The sequence below is a fragment of the Myotis davidii genome, unplaced genomic scaffold, assembly GCF_000327345.1.
Source record: "Myotis davidii unplaced genomic scaffold, ASM32734v1 scaffold148, whole genome shotgun sequence".
Lineage (NCBI taxonomy): Eukaryota > Metazoa > Chordata > Mammalia > Chiroptera > Vespertilionidae > Myotis > Myotis davidii.
In genome coordinates this window covers 3,350,715-3,368,990 of record NW_006299479.1, presented here as the reverse complement: position 1 = coordinate 3,368,990, position 18,276 = coordinate 3,350,715, and the positions used below count along the sequence as shown (strand labels likewise).

General features: G+C 38.8%; 1 protein-coding gene across 1 annotated transcript in view; it reads right to left on the bottom strand.

Annotated features, from left to right (window-relative positions):
• The window catches only part of CDON (cell adhesion associated, oncogene regulated), an 80,728-nt gene that overhangs the window by 61,450 nt on the left and 1,002 nt on the right, over positions 1-18,276 (bottom strand). The window lies entirely within an intron of this gene.

Below are 18,276 nucleotides of genomic sequence, written 5' to 3'. Positions count from 1 at the left end.
AGGTAAGTAAAAACACACACTGCCTGTGTGAAGAAAATCTGCCTCCCAGAAAACTTGGATAGGAAGTTAAAAATCAAAGAAATGATCAAGATACAATGTCTTGATGAACTAGGATCTCTGCAAAGAGCACAATACAGCATGAAGGTTTAGTCCAACTGGGGGAGCCTGAGAAGCAGTTTCGGCCTTAGTTCTAGCCTGTCTCCCAGAAATGAAGCAAAGCTCGCTGGAACAGCTCTGCTGGGCGGCACGTTGCTGTGTTGTGTCATTACCCTGGACCATAGTAAAAAGATGGCCGAAGGAAGAATTCAACGACACACTCATCCCGGAGACGCACAGGTACACTAGTACACACCACACATACATACACCATGGGAAAAAACACAGCAGCAGAGAGAACCAACCTAGAAGAGATGCATTATTCCATGGATGCTCCTCTGTGCAAAACTTTTCTGAAAATCTTTCGTTAATTATTTCCAGTGCCAACGTATAAACCAAGCATAAAAGCCATTCTCATTGTTATGGTATCACCTGATTTTTAACCCCATATAGTTAGTCTTAACTCTAACATTATCACCTGATATATTCATTAATGGCTATTTCCAAAAACAAACAAAAAATCAAGAACACCAAAAGAAAAGTGTTAAGTGCCATAAAGTAATCCCAAAAGAACTCCAAATTTCTAGGCACAATTATAGCAATGTGAGATTAACCATACAGCTTCCAAGGTGACAGACTTCCTGAAATATACAGTGCTCATTTAGATATATGCCTTTATATATTTCTTAAATTATTCACATTGCACTATACTCATGTTTCCTATGTACACAACACTAGCCATACCTTAGTCTGTAAAATGCATTTCCATACACTGATACATCCCTACCTCCTGTGGCCAGACCCTTCCCTTAAGACTTGTCAGCACTGGCTTCCAGGCACAACAGGAGGGGGTTGTTTTGGTTTTTGGGTGAGATTTAGAGGAGAGTTTTAACTTTATTCTTTACATAATGTCCTAAAATTTGGGTCTTCGACTTATAAGAAGGCCATGGGTTGGATTCTTTGCTTAATTCTCTAACATCTCTTTTTTCAACTCATTTTCTGAGCTAGATGATGAGCAGAGTTGGAATCTGCAGCCTACTAACACAAAAGGCAGTTTCTCGTGCACTTATCAACAAAAATGCATTGAGTGGAGACAAAGTAAAATATGAAAATAGAGACTTTGATTTCATTTCCTAAATCTCTGACATCTGAACTCTTGGAGTATCGACATCTATATCGATAGCAATATAGATAGATACATATATTTGAATTTTAAACTTTTGTGAGATATAAAAATGTTTCACAGGGGTCCCAATTTTTAAAAATATTATTTTAAAATATATATTTAATTGTTAAATATATTTAAAATATTTTTTAAAAACTTATAGTTGGTGGTTTAAAGTTTTTGTTTTGGTAGTCTAAATTGATATATTTCTTTTTCCTGGAGAATGTCATGTAGAACATATGCTAATTTAGTATGGCTTACGTTCTGCCTACAAGGGGGGGGGAAATGCTACAATTTTTTTCAACTTTAGAATTCCATAACAAGCATTTTACAAGTGCTATGCTTAAATGAAAACACACACACACACACACACACACACACACTTAAAAGCTTGTATGCATCTCTTATCCTAGCTTTGCCTCATCTTTGGCAAAGTCCAAAAAACGACTGCACTAATGAAAGAGAAAAGGACTCAGCAAAGGTACCCAAAATCAAAAAAATTTCAGCTCTAGAAATTAAATCAAAAGCAACTAGTTCAGCACTTCAGTTTGCAAGCAATAAAGAAGTGTTCACACACACACACACACACACACACACACACACACACAAGCATTTTAGATGGTTTGCTCAGTAGTTAGAGCACCGGCCTGCAGACCGAAGGGCCTCAGGTTTGATTCCAGTCTACAGTCATAGGACCAACAGTGGGTAAATGGAAATCTCTACTTTTAAGATTATTATAAGGAATTGTAGCTAAAACGAATAATACAGACTTCCTTCAGACACTTATGACAAGAGATCAGCATTATAGACTAAAATGTCAGGGTTGTTTTTTTTGATAAGGAGTTTATAAAGAACTTATAAAACTCAACACCAAAAACAACAACAATCCAATTAAAAATTGGGCAAAGGACCTGAACGCAAACTTTTCCAAAGAGGACATATAAATGGGCATAGACATATGAAAAGATGCTCAATGTCACCAATGATCAGAGAAATGCAAATTAAAACCACAATCAGATATCACACTTGTTAGTACGGCTGTCATCAATAAATCAACGAACAAGTGTTGGTGAGGATGTGGAGCAAAGGGAACCTCGTGCACTGCTGGTGGGAATGCAGATCGGTGCAGCCACTGTGGAGAACAGTATGGCGTTACCTCAAAAAATTAAAAATAGAACTGCCTTATGACCCAGCAATTCCACTTCTGGGAATATATCTGAAGAAAACCGAAACACTAATTCAAAAGAATATAAGCACCCCCATATTCATTGCAGTGCTATTTACAATAGCCAAGATTATTTGGAAATAGAAATGCAAATTAAAACCACAATCAGATATCACACTTGTTAGTACGGCTGTCATCAATAAATCAACGAACAAGTGTTGGTGAGGATGTGGAGCAAAGGGAACCTCGTGCACTGCTGGTGGGAATGCAGATCGGTGCAGCCACTGTGGAGAACAGTATGGCGTTACCTCAAAAAATTAAAAATAGAACTGCCTTATGACCCAGCAATTCCACTTCTGGGAATATATCTGAAGAAAACCGAAACACTAATTCAAAAGAATATAAGCACCCCAATATTCATTGCAGTGCTATTTACAATAGCCAAGATTATTTGGAAATAGCCCAAATGCCCATCCGATGATGAATAGATTTTAAAAGAAAAAAGCTGTTGTACATTTACACAATGGAATACTACTCAGCCATAAAAAAGGAAATGTTACCCTTTGCAACCACATGGATGGACCTGGAGAGTATTATGCTAAATGAAATAAGCCAGTCAGGGAAAGACAAATACTATATGATTTCACTTATAGGTGGAATCCAATGAACAAAATAAACTAACAAACAAAACAGAAACACGCTCATAGATACAGAGAACAGACTGACAGCTGTCAGAGGGGAGGAGGACGGGGTCTGGGTCAAAAAGGTGAAGGGATTAAGCACCCAGCACCCACCCACAAAAAAATTATAGACAACAGTATGGTTATCACCAGAGGGGAAGGGGGGGTGTGAGAGGAGGTAGGAGAAGATAAAAGGGGGATAAATGGTGATGGGAGGAAGACTGGACTTGGGGTGGTGAACACACAATATACAGATGATGTACTGTGCCCCTGAAACTACATAATTTTATTAACCAATGTTACCCCAACAAATTCAATTTAAAAAAAAAAGAAATATCAGGTTTTTTATTGTACATAGTCATGTTTCCTGCCACATGACATGAACTTTTGTGTAGTCAAAATCATGTAATAGCAAGCTGTGTTAAAACAAAATTCTGCCACCTAATGCTATTATTGAGTGGGAAGATAACTCTTGAGGAGGGGTTTTAAATATCTATGAAGAGAATTGGTTAAATTAACTGGTAAATAGTTTTATAGATGTCCTTAAAACCACTAAGTCATCTGTCCCACCTCTTGCCAACACTTTTTTTTTTTTAAGTCCTGAATTTGGTATATAAATATCTAAGAAAAATCAAGCACATTTTTAAAGCAATCTGCCACAAGGCTAATTTAATTTATACATACATGTGAGGTAAATCCGTCATTCCCTGTCAATCTCAGGCAATAAAAATGTGCTCAGTACTTGGATAAATAACTAAGTTCATCTTTATGGTAAGTAGATATAAAGCAAAATGTTATGCAAGTATTTAAATCAGAGCTCCCAGAGAAAGACTCAGTGTTTCAGTCAGTAGGCCTCCGCACAAGACAGTAATGACACATCCCCAGTGGTAACCGTGGGTCACGTGGGAATGACTGGGGGAGGCAGGACTCTACATGCAGCATGGAAACCCTGGCCAGTTAATTCCGACACTCGACTCCACCCTTGCCTCCTGCTTCTACTGAGAGAATAATTGGTTTGTTTGGAAATATATGTATATTTATGCATCTTACCAAACATCTGTCATGAGATTAAATATTCAAAGAACAACAATAGCTACCAAGTAATAAGTTTATGAGTGAAAGATTTTACATATATTGCTACCAATCCTCACAATCTTAAAGACATATTATTTCCATTTTACAAATGAAGAAACGGAAATGCAGAAAGCTCCGATGGCCTCTCCAAGACTACACAGCTAATAAATGACAGGGGTGAAATCTGAACACGCAGTAATCCCCCTACTACACATGGCTTTCTAAATAAAAGTCCTCTTCAGGGCTTTTACACGTTTGTTCTTAGGTCCACTGACTTCAGTGTGAATCCCCAGCCACTTCTCACTCTGAAAAGATTCTCAACCCTATCAGGTTTTTGTTTTTTTTTTCTCTATTTCAGTCCACAGATGGATTTTTAGAGGCACGAAAATCGGGGTTTTTTTAAATGTCATTGTTTCTGCACTGCTGAAACTCAAATTAGTGTCAGTTTACTCTGAATCATCAGGCAGACAATGAAGACACGCCATGAAATTTCAGTGCCCAATCTCATCTGTGTTTTGGGATCATATATATGATATGTGAAGGTCTAATGATGTTACAGAATACTGTACAAATAAAGTTTTGAAACAGGTAAAAAGAAAAGTAGGAGACGTGAGTTACCCTAGCTCATGGCAGCACAATGTGCCAAATTTGAAAAGCACGTGACACAGCAGATGGTTACGCAACACTAGGAACACATGTACTGTGAAGATCCCACAGTACTACGGTTTAGCGACAATTAGTAAAGATTAATACACACATACATTTCATTGCATGGTTTTAGTTTTTCAGCATTATATATCTGGGTAGATTTCTAAAGGGATTGGCCCACAAAATATTGGTCCAGTAGTTAAAAACAAGTTCATTATTGAAAGGAAAAATGTTAATCATACTTAAAATTAAAACACTCAAATCAAATAGACAAGTGAAATATAAGCAAAGTATCTTCCTACTATTAAACTCAACATTTAAAATCTAAAAAAAATTTAAGATTATTAAAAGTTTGCACCTAGTTCATTTTGTACATAATTAAATGAGATTGTAATAAAACTTATTTAATAGATACTAAGAATTTACAAGAAGTTTTCCCTTTGAAAAAGTTACCAAAGGGTTACAACGACAGTTATCCCTTGCTTTTAAGAACATGTTAATCAGGTGAGTTAGAAAATACATCTCTTATAAATGAAATTTTATTTTCCTGGTATTAAACTGAAGTATGTTTATATTGAGTTTGAGGAGATGAGACAGAGAAAGTAACAAAATTGAAATCTAGGGCAAGAAAGTTTAAGATGGTGTTTAGTTGTTTGGGGATCCAAGAGTTTATCCAAAAGTTCACCATTAGCTATGACATACAGCACTCAACCTAACTGCTCCCTGTGCTGGGAGCCACATGCTGGCCAACCCAAGAGCACAAACACATAATCCTAGCTTACTCCCACATTTATAGCTCCCCCAAAGTTTAATCCATCCTCATTTTGACTCGACAGTCTCTAATTCAGCCATATCACATTTTGTCAATACCAGCCATCTTGTAGATAGCAGTAGGAACAATAGGAACAGCAGCTGCTCATCTTCAAGAAGCACCTACCAAGAGCCAATCTCATTTGTGGGACTAAATGAGATGACCCACCAGCCCGATCAGTTACTATCCCATTATACAGATGCGGAAACTAAGGCACAGAGGTTGTATCACTAGGATATGACGGGGTCGGAATTTGACCCCAGGGACTCTAACTCCAGATCTTACTCTCATCTAACTCCTTAGGATACACTACCTGAAAATTCCCAGGTTAACAAAATTCCACTTACAGGAAACTAATTCACTCTCCATTCGATCTCTTCATTAATCAGGAAATCCCATACGCTAAGTTTATTTCAAATGGGGGAGTGGTCTTCCAGTCCTATACTCATTTCTACTAAACAGCATATGAATAATAAAGAAGAAATGGTCTTCTTTCGTTGGACTCAGTCCTGTATGTAGACTGATTTAAAGTGTTGCCAAGAACAGCTGGCATATTCCAGTCACACACTCCCAATGGCGCAGATGTGCCATGACAAATATGCAAATCAGTTTCATATAGTTAGAAAGCAAGGGGTTAAAAATGCCTTAAATTAAAGGCAAGGATTTCAAAGAACTCAGAGAATGAAGAGAAAAATTATTTATAAGATAACAATTCTACTATACTAAATATAGAACATCAAAGAAAACCAAGTTCAGAAATATGTTAAAACATGAATCAAAATCTCTAAAATTTCAAATTTTAATCATGTAAAGGCTGCTGACACAGAAATATTATTTAAAAACCATTTAATTATAACCTAAGAAAACAGCATACAAATGAATACGTATCAGTCACTATAGATAAAACTACATTACAGACTTGGTTTATATTTGGCAATTAGAGATCTGAACAAGTTTTCATTCTTGTCCAGTTTTTCTCCTTTCAGATAAAAAAAAAAAAACCCCACAAAACTTACTGACAAGGCTCATCAATCAGTAAGAGGGCCTGGTTCTGATATTATACGAGCACTGTCAACCTTAATCAAATCGCCTGCCAGGTCGCAGATAAGTAATGATTTGCTTAGGCTTAGCGAGGCCAGAGTTTCCCTTCTGTAGTATATACATCTCCAGAGTGAAAATAAACAGCCTCACACCTCGTACTGGGAGCTGGACTCTGTTGCTATTACAACTCAGTCTTCACTCCAACAAAAGAGGAGGAGCAAAACGTGCCTTTAAGAATATCTACTTTTCTTTCTTTCCTTCTCAAGCGGGCCATCAAACTGGTCACGAAACCATTTTTAAACTATTTCACTGAACAGTTAACAACAGTTCTAATCTACATTGAAATACAAATTAGCTATCATTAAACGCTTTAGAATTGGCATTTATTTTATTCAACATATAGAGTGATATAAAACAAAAGAGAAATAGCTAACAATTGACAAAAGTAATACTAAAAGAATCACTTAAAACTGCAAATCTTGTCTTCCTTTTCTAGCACCTCTGGGAAATGAAAAACAGACTGTGTTTCAGCATCACCTGTCATATTTGGGATACAGGGGTACCATGGAGCAACTGTTAAGACAAAGAGCACATCAATGTCGATTTTATATTCATCCCACAACTAAAGACACAAATGGAAAATGAGATTTATTTCTAAAAAGCCATCTTTGCTATTTTCCTTACTCTACATATAACTGGAAAGAAATTTCAAACTTCATTTCAGCTGGAATATACTGTTAAAGAATTTCTAAGCATCCAAGTACCTGCTATAAAAAGAAAGGTGTTAGAAAGGATTCCCGTAGCTAGGAAAAAATAAGGAAATGACCTCTTTAGAGGAAAGAGAGTTAAAATACAAGACATCGTGGCTCAATTGTACCTTAGGCAAAATTCACTTCGATATTGTCCATTAGGACAACAGAATCCAGAATGCAGTTGTGGTTTACAAATGGCAAAGACAAATGTGCAATTTCGAAGCACAAATGTGCAATTATAACCTAAATTAAGTTTTAGAAAACTACCATTTCAAATAGCCTGCTTTTCCAATCATAGAGAGACTTTAAAGACGACCTCACTTTGAGCTGCATTAAAACTCTTGTATCTGATACCAATGCTCAATCATTTATCGGCCCATTCTCATGAAAATTTTACTATCTCATGCGTTTATGGTAAATAGCAAAAGGTGGGGGGGGGGGAGAAAAATGCATGTAAAACAGTCTGCAACATACAATGGGCTCTATAAAAGTTATTTAAGAAATGATCAATATCAGAAACAGAGAGAATATGTGATACATAGAACCATGTACAATTGGACTCATAACCCCTCTCCAAGAAACTAAGTGAGCACAGGGAATGTCATGGTCCCTCGGGTGCCCGACTGTGCATGCCACACAGACCAAGGCACTGTGCTCCTTTCCCAGGCCTCTGGGTGCAACACCTGGTAAGTCTGAAGGGCACCCAAATAGGTATGGGCCCTGCTTTGCAAAAACTATAAATATGTCCCTCCTTTGTCACCATATTATTTCTTTATTAAATTGCCCAAGGATACCTGCAGCACGGTCACTCTGGTACTAGCAACTGGCACAAAAGATGCTAGTATTGCTCAGTGAATTAAAAAGAACTTTGACAAGCGAATGGGGACTTTGCCTATTAAATGTCACGTGTAAGGATGTTTTTCCCAGAAAAATCACATTTCGACACAAATGGGAGGAAAACCATTACTTGCACAACTAAAAAGGTTCAACACTCGGGGCCTCATTCTTGGCTTTTAAAAACCTCAGGAGTTGGATGTGTGGTGCCTGTTAATTTGATTCCATGCTCAGCTGACATCTGTAACCACAACTAAGTATTCTGTACATGGTCTAACTAGCTAAGAAAACATGGATCTGATCAAGCGTTCAAAGGCTTGTTTACAGATCTGATCATGTCCTTACTTTCCCCCTAATAATCTACCGATCTGGAAGAGAAATCCCCAAATAAGTAAACCACTGACAATTTTTCTTTAAAAGAATTTCTACTGGTGTTTGCATGTGGGGTGAAATGCAGCCTGGACTTACAAGGCTCACATTTAGAAACCCACTCTGGGAGTTAGCTGCAAGACTCCTGCTAACAGTAGTAAGATGTATGTAGTCAAATCCCTGAGCTAAACTTTACTTGATGCCACAAAGCATTGCTATCGAATGCCTGTACACGCTGTATTGTATGATTAAAAACCCCAGTGTGGCTGCTGTCATAGTAACAAATGTGAAATTATTTTAAGGCCTAACCACTATGACAATAGCTCTTTTGAAATGCATCCTCGAACACAAAAGAAATAACAAATAATGACAAGTGTGTTTGCTAGCTTAATAATGGGAGACCACAGTTAACAACCCATCTTGTAATAACTCAAAATCGCCTTGAGTTAGCCATGAGATGAAAAACACTTAATCTAAAATGCATGATAAAAACTCTAAGAAAGTCCTATATAGGCTACAGTAAAAAAATGAGAGCTGCAATTTCTTTTAAAAGACAAATCCAACTAAAATACAAAATAACCTAAAACATGAAGATTAGAGCTTCGAATTGGGAACTCTGGATAGAAGTTTGATGTGTTTTTGTTTTAATTTCAAAAAGGACTAGACCATAAAAAAGAAAGTATGCCCAATTTTCAATAAATAGGAAACAATAACTGATTAAGAGATCGGGAACTTTCTAATCAGATTATGACTTGACAATATGTTCTTAAACAGAAGTATATATTTAAAATTAGGTTTAAAATAATCCTCTTCACTGCAGAACAAAACCTGTGATTTCATTTTAGATGAATATCCAAGATTTAATGGAAGAAACGATCAAACGACTTTGTTCACGAAGATGATCACAGTAAGATGAACCACTGAGGTAAATTATGGAGACAACGTAATAGTAAGAATTGACTGTGGTTCTACTCAAGAGTGTAGTAATCTATTGAGAATTATAAAAATAACTTCTTAGTATTCAGCAGTCCCAGGATCTGCTATCCTGCTCAGATACTTGGACACCAAATTGAAATCCTGATATATGAGTTGTCATTAAAACATGCTAACATCTAAAAATCTAATTTCACGGCAAGGGTGAACAGTGATTTAGATCGATAATATGATGTTATTTTACTGGTGTTTATAAAGAGTCAAGAGCACCTTTTCTACAAAACTGTACTGTCGCATTCATAGTTTCATTCAGACATTCAGCCTCACCTGGCCATCTTATAAGCCAAACTTCAAACTTTTCCCCATATATTGCAAGCTATGTAATATCCAGGCAAATAATGAAGTTTAACTGCGTTTTACAGGTAAGGATTCTTCATACCCACTCTTCTACTCCCAGTCAACAACCTGAGAGGAACCGTTTACATGACTGGAACAGAGGTACGTGCTAAACAGCACGCCCACCCCAGCTGAAACTGTTCTCTAATGCTTACTGCCTCTTATTCCCTGTGTTGTTATTTTGTTATACACCCGCCCGGAGGCCAAAACCATGAAAAGAAGCCAAAATAAATGGGCAGGAAAAATGTCTTATCCCTAGCTTAGGATGCCATTTTTCTTTTTATTGGAATAAAAGAGGCTGCCAAGTTCTGATGTCACTGCAGTAATTTTATGGCCTGATAAAAGCAGTATTTTATCCATTTGAACATTCGTCTCTGTTGCCAACTTTACCTCCAACCAGACAGTGTGCAGGATTACTCAACTGAACAGATATCAAATTATAGTAAAATAGAGAATAATAATTACTTTTACTCTGATACCATAAAAAGCCAATAACTGTCAGACGTTTCCCTGGCAAGAGACAGAAGCCAGAATGTACTTTTCAGTCCCTATATATCCAGGAGAACTCCTGTAATTCTGAGTGTTTGAAGACAAACACACGGAACATGACATCAGCTCTCTGGAGACATTTAATGTTGCACAGAACAAAAATGCACATTTTAAATATATAAAATTGTTGCAACATCAGTCAAGCGTTCCGGTAATAATGACACAGATGTCCTGGTAGCTGCAACAGTTAACTACTTTCCCTTCATCTCTAGTTTTCTTTCATCTTCGTTATTTGCAGCTGTGGTATACCTGAACTTGGCATGGAGAAGCACCGATTTCACTGGATTTTTTTTAAGAACAAAAGTGTGTGTTGAAATCATCCATGGATCTAGAGGAGATAGTTTAGCACCTTGCTACTCAGTGTGGGCAACCCAGTGTCATTCGCATCATCAGAAACTTGTCAGAAAGGGAGAATCTTGGGAATCACCCTACACCGACCCAAATCAGCAGCAGAGAAAGCAGGGTCTGGTCACGGGAGGAATGCACTGTAGCTGCGGACTGCAGAAGCACCAGGCAGTAAGGGACCGTGTACGCCCTAGCAAAGACCTGGGCTTTAATCAGTGAGTGATTCGGGGTCTTTGAAGAAATCGGTTTTAAGAGCAGTCACAGATCAGATTTATGCTTTAGGAAGGTCATTACTCTGGCAAAATGTAGAATGGATGATTTGGAAAAGAGAAAACCAAGACTGGAGACAGGGAGATGAGGCAGTAGCAGGTTAAGCAGGAGTTACGACTATCGTTTTGTCTCACATTCTGAATCGCCTCTCAGCCCTCTCAAATTTTGAAAAGAAGGCTGGAGGGGTAGGATAATGGAAACAGAAGAAAGAGAGATCTTAGAGGTTACAGGGAAGGGTACAGAAGGCTTTATGTGTAAACAGAAGTATAAAACAGTGAAAACACAGTCTATTTTTCTGCTTTATAGAGAAATTATTATTTTGATTTGGGATTCTATACTCCTTTCAATCACTCTAAATATCAATTATTAACATAAATAATTAACATATATTTACAGACACAAAATGTGTACATGGTTAGATTAGATAACTATGATTAGATTATATCCTCAGGATATAGTTTCATTGCTTGGATAAGTCACTGACATAGGCTTTCTCTTCCCATATGAATTATTTCTCGCTCTTGAAATTCAAGTGTAGAAAAGTTTGGATGGAGGAAAAAACAGAGACAAGAGGTACATTTATTAATTTTTACTTTATATATAACTTGTTGTAGGGGAGAATAAATAACTAGGTCAACAGAGGGCTTGAAATAAATTCTCAGATGTGTACCTATATACAAAGGGAGCAAATACCAAAACTTGTCAGTATCATCATTTCTGATACCAATATACTTAGAATGCTGGGAAAAAAGAATCTCTGACATTTACTTATGAGTGAAAAAATAAAGAATTAAATTAAAGTGAAAGAGCCGGCAAGTAGAAGCAGTCCTCAACTTTATACCAGGGTTGGTTTGAGAAAATGTATTGACCCAATGGCTATTCGAAACGTGTTAAAACATTTTCTCCCCCTGTATGTATCCGGTGGCTACGTATACTCCCATAAAGCCTATTTCAGGGAGTCTTAGTACTGCAAAGGCCCTACAGGTCGTGAGGTCCAATCCATCACGGAAGGAAGCGGTGCTTTCCACAGTCTCTTTGGCAAATGCCACTAGAACATGTCTAGTTATAAGGAGCTCGTGCCACTTCCAGCGTGCAATTTCTGTCATGAGGCAGCTCTATTGGACAGACAGTTAGTTCTTCCCTCTTTGGAAACAAAATCTGCACCTTTTGAGCGCCCTATGGAACACAAGATGCATCATATATCACCATTTCAACTCTCCCCACCCCCACTGAAGTCTTGGCCACTGGAGGTCTGATTTAAGAAGAAAGGGGGACAACTCGCCCCTCTGGAATGCAGGGGAACCCATCCCTGCACATGGCTGTAAGTGAGGAATGACCTCCTGTCAAGGAACTATGAATAATAGATTTAATAAAATTACAAATGCTGAGGATACAATGTCTCCTGAGAGAGAAAGTGGCTTGTGTTCAAGCAGACCTTCCAGAAAGTCCTTCAACATTTCCAAGAACAGAAATATTATTCATCTCAACCACGGCTCCCTCCAAAATTTCAGTGAAAACAAAACCTTCTGATTCGTCAACAGCATCTTGTATTCTTGTTTCGCTGTTTGGGGAAATAAACGGTATTTGGCATATTAGGGAATTCCAACAGTGCAAACAGAAATTTCTAAACACAAAGGCACAACCTGACAGTAACTGTGAAGGTCATACAGCCAGTTGGTATAAGTGGGCAGTCCCAGTCTTCACACTCTTCCCGTAGTATAGCATACTAGCTCCATTTGGGGGGGATTTTTTTCGAAATAACATCGTGTTTTTCATTTTCTTCTAACAGATATTACACTAATGCTGGGGTGATGGTCACGTCTGTGCAATTCTAAGTATTGATTATTGCATTAAATCCTAGAAATGAAGGACATAAGATGACATAGATAGTCCTTCACTATTTTGAGGCTCCGTCCATCCCCTTCTAAAAACTAAAAATAAAATAAATGCAGTTATCAAAAAAATCTGATTTATGGAATTGTAACTGTAGGTAATGATATTACCTTCAACCCATTTTTATGTATAAAAATAAGGTTGTGGGTATTTTTCTAAGCTAGCCACTGGGATCTGATTTTCTAATAATTTAGGCAGAAGTATTGTTGTTTTTCTCCCACTGACCATGTGCCAATAAAATGAACTGCTATGGATTTCAAAACACAAAAGATGCGACAACAATGTAAAAGGCACGTCTCACCACCATACATGATGACAGATGAATCCCTCAGACGCAATGAGCAGTGCAAGGAACCAGATATAAAAGAACACATACTGTCTCCGTCCACTTTTATCAAGTTCAAGAACAGGCTAAACTAATCTCTGGTAAAATCTCATCTGCAGAGAGAATAGTTGTTGCTCCCAGGGGACAGTGGCATTGTCTGGGAAGGGACCCAGGGAGCCTTTTGAGGCAAAGGAAAGGCTCTATATCTACCTGGGCACCGGTTACACAGGCGTGCGTGTATGTAATACCTCACCTAGCTGTTCACTTAGTGTACATTAAATGGATGCTTGTGTACATCTCTGTACTACACCTCGATTGGAAAAAATGCAACACATTGCTTCCAGGTGTCTTTTAAGTTTCAACTGCAAAATTAAGAAAACTGTAGCACATGAAAACTTACAACAGTTACATATGTCCACACAATCACTAACTTCTGAGAACTCCTCATTAGTTAGTACTTCCAAGAAATCACTTCTGGATCGAAATAATAGACTCCTGTACAGGAGGAATTACTAGAAATACCAGCAGCTCCCATTCACGGAGGTTTTACCATATGCCAAGCGCTTTACTCTCATTATCTCTTGTAATCCCCCAACAGTGGTTAGAAATACTATTGTTATTATCCCCATTTTGGAGAACAGAAAACCAAAGCTTAGGTCAAGATCACTGTGCAAGCTCACATAAATAAAGAGGTGAGCCAGCCTGTAACAAGAATAGCTGAGCAGCAAGCTAAATGTCAACTTAATTCTCTTGTTTGTCTTAGGGTACTATAAAAAACCAAGCACACAGTTACAAGCACCAAAACATGAGCAGGATATAAAACCTTAAGTTTAATAACATAATCTGTACTTTTTTTTTTGTCTTCTTGAACAAGGTGTAAGGAACTTTTGCAGTTCCTTAAATTCTAGGATTAAAGATACATCACTGGCTCTCACGAACTGAAGTCCCTACTTACATTCCAACTGATATGTAGAACAAAAATATTCTTTGGGGTAGCTTTGTATTATCTGTGGCTATCAAAATACATCACACAGCAAAGAAAGTGAACAACTTGTGAACCAAGACAGGCACAATGCTAACTACAGTATTTACTCCAATTCATTCAAGAGTCCTTTCAATTTGGCCATACTAGTAGAAGGCATGCCCTGGATTAAGATGGGAAAACATTTTTAAACATATTCCCTAAAAGGCTTCTTTATTTTCTAAACAGTGTATTGTGAGGAGAATTTGGTAGGACTACATGGTAATAAGACGGTAATACATGATATACAACATGATGTTAAGCAGGGACAAAATATCAAATTAACCATCAAATAAGCTACTGCACTCTCTGCATTCCATGAAATGTACAAGCAGTGGAATTCAGATTCATGTTTATTCTCAAAAGATGAAAATCAATTAACTATGGCATCCAAGATTCAGAGCTACTCTTCCTGGAAAAGTACACAAGAAACAAACTGGGCTAACAGTGTGTCCAAAAGTTATATTGGGGGTGAAGGGGGGCGAGGGAGGAAGATCCACTAATATTTCCAAAAAACTTTACCCCAAAAATGTTTACAGAATATTTTCATAGATATGTTTTCATTTACTTGTGGCTGCTAGCAAGTCTGCAAAGCAATTCCTTAAAAAAAATACTAGAAATCAGAAAGGATTCTTAAAAGACAACAGAAAAGAGCTACACCCTAAATGAACTTAAACTCTATCACAGAACAGAAACACAACAAAATCATATAAAAACAAAAGAGCAAACTAAAATATGCCTATTCAAACAAGCATTTCACCTCTGCAAAAAAATGATTGGCTTCCCATAAAAGTCAGGTTTAGCTCTCACTTCAAAAAGCTATTGAAACAATACATCCACCCTGGCAGGCAAGACCCAAACTGTAACACAATTTTACATGTTTATCAATAGATCATTCAGAGAAAACTTACCAAATCTGCAACGTGTGTATGCTTGTGCTTCGGAGGGAAAGCAGAAAAATGAGTTTCTGTACTTAACAGTGGCGTTCACTTCAGGGCTAAGAAACACACCGCCACAGTCCTGCTTGCAGGAAAGTCCTGACTAGCAATCTGCCTTTGGGTTGGGCTCTTCTCTTATGAGATAAGCTGTTAAGTCATGCCTTGATTTCAGATCTGCTAACATATGGAGTCTTCTAATGTAGCCTCTCTCCGCCCCCTCCCTCCGCTCCCCCCTCACCGCTGCTCCACTCCCTCTGCACACACACACACACACACACACACACGCACACACAAAAGGCACTGCAGGGCAGAAATTCCTCAGGTGCTCGCTAATGGAATTCCCAGGGTCTTGGAGCCGCTTCGGGGATCAAGAGATCTCATAGCCCCTGCTGGGGTAAGGAGCAGCGAGTCTGTTCCATTTAATCAAATACAGAATGAATTTTCAGCTCTATTCACTAGCTTGTCTCCAGGGCTCTCAAAAGGCACCAGGCAGCTAGAATCACACACATGTGGCTCTTTTAGGCAAGTATAATTAGTTTGATTTTAAAAAGCCACATTAATAATATCACCTCAGGACCATTATTCAGGGGACAGATGACAATGATACTGTATGTTTTAAGCCTGACAATGGGGGAAAGAGCACAAACAATGAGGGAAAACTTGAAGGATTAAATAAAAAAAAAAACACGCCAGTTTTTCATTGAATTGTAATCCAATATTTTTAAAGTGACATTAAATATATTCCATACACTTCATTTTAATTGAAAAATATTAAGTCAAGCCCTCCTCCCTATTATCTTGAAAGTGAATCAGTACCTTATATACAACAAAAATGTACAAATGAAATGTTTATAAATAAAGGGAATGTTTACACACAATATAAAAATTTACATAAAAACAATAAAACATTATTCTCAAATGTCTTATTTGAGAATAATCCAAGATAACAAAACTTCTTAGGGAAGAGCACCAATCAAAAACTGTAAATCAAGTCCTTCAAAGCAATGTATTTAGCAACCAGACTCCAAATTCCCTTTCTAATCTAATTAGTTGCTATTAAGTGGTAAGATCATCTGCCTAAATACTACCTGGTGGACAACTCATCTACTCCTCTGATGTCTTCTTACCTACACATCTACGCAGTATAAGCGCTAATAACAAGGCAACGCCTAATGTAATTAACGGTTATAAATAACAAATTTTTAAATTACTTATTTTTAATGTCCTATCCCCTGTCTGATTGCACTAAGATAATGTTGAATGCCTAAAAATCATTTCCCCTGGATTTTACTTAGACATAATCACCCAATTTTGGTCTAAATGTTTGCAAAAGAAACGTTTTCTAGAGAAGGAACATTTTACTTCGATTTTTATTGTGACAAAACCATAAATGACATCGTTTAGAAAGTCATGAAAGAGTAAAAGGTCAACGTGGGAAAATAGGAGGAAAGCACAGCAAACCAGTCAACCCATTTTACCTGATCTCTTTAGACCCCCCCTTTCCTACACACAGCCTCCCATCTCATAGACCTTGCGAATGGGGCGGGGGTCCTATCTGAAAGTGAGCTTAGTTCTCTTCATGCAAAGTCAAACCACCTGCCAAGAAGGTAAGACTGATGGAGAACCCAACCTGCACAGACCAGATGGGTGTGCTCCGGGGCCTAAGAGTTCTCTGTACCTCCCGACCCCAGGGCAGAGCTGTTGAAGTACTTTCCACAGAGGAGGCTGATGCGAAACACAGCCATCAATCAAAGCATCCCAAGTGAGTTCCTGCACAAACACACTACCTCGAGGAACTGATTTCCCTGGTTGACTACACTACTCAAACAAAGCCAGATTTCCCAGATACTATATCCACGTTTTGGGGTTGTTTTTTTTTTTTTACATGAAAGTTAACATACAGGGGTGTTTTTTCTAGAAATATAAATGTTTCTGTTCTATATGCTGCCAAACACACACACCCAAGGGCAGGTCTTCGCAAAATGAAACAGGTTTGCACTCCATCCTTCTCATATAACTTAAAAGTAGGAGGCAGTTTATGCCAACATGTGCATAACAGAAAACCACGGTAGTGGGTGCCTCTCGGGGTTCCTAAGGATGCTTTCTAGTTAAGGACTAATTTTTTAAAATGTCCAGAACCTTTCTGACGTTCCCTTTCATCTTGTCCTAAAAGTTGCACTATTCCCCCTCCCCCATCCATTTTCAGCTAAAGTAGACTACTCACAACAACAACAACAACAAAAACCGAGCTCTAAAATGTAATAGGATGTTTAGAATCATCCCAAGAACAAACCCGTCTCAGCCCCCGGCCCTCTCCCACCTCCTCCCTCCCGGACACTGTCCACTAGGTAATGGCCAAGGGTCAGCTGACAGCCTGCGGGTTATGGTGTCAGTGAGGCATGGCATCGGCATCGCCGGCCACCGGACTGAGAAACCCATCTGTTACCTTTAAGTCCGACCTCCCGTTCCTCGAGGTGTCCGACTCGGGGCGCGGAGGAGGCTGCCTTTCTGTGAATGCGGTTGGTTCTCTAGACCCCAGATCTCAGCTGGAAGGCAGCCTGCCCTCCGAGCACCTGCCACCCTCGGGAGCCCAGCCAGGAAGCACCAGCTTTCCGGAGCAGCCTCCTTGCGGACAGACAGCCGTCCACCTGACTCGGTGGGGTCCGGGGGAACAAGGAGGCGAAGACCAGAGAGTCCCTCCAACCCCCGCACCCCCCCCCCACACTCTGTGATTTATGACTGGCAGTCCTAGAGGTGGAGTGGAAGCCACAAGGGTTGGAAGCTGCGGAGTGAAATAAAGAGCGAGCTGCAATGTATGGAGACAGGAGAATGCAATCCCAGGGAGAGCTGCTGGGGAAGGAGAACGAGCTCCCGAGCTCCCGGGGCTGGGCAGGCACGGCGCCCGTGACAGCGGAGAGAGAGACCCCGTGCGGGACGTTTCTCCCGCTCGCCCCGCAGAAAGCACCGTCCC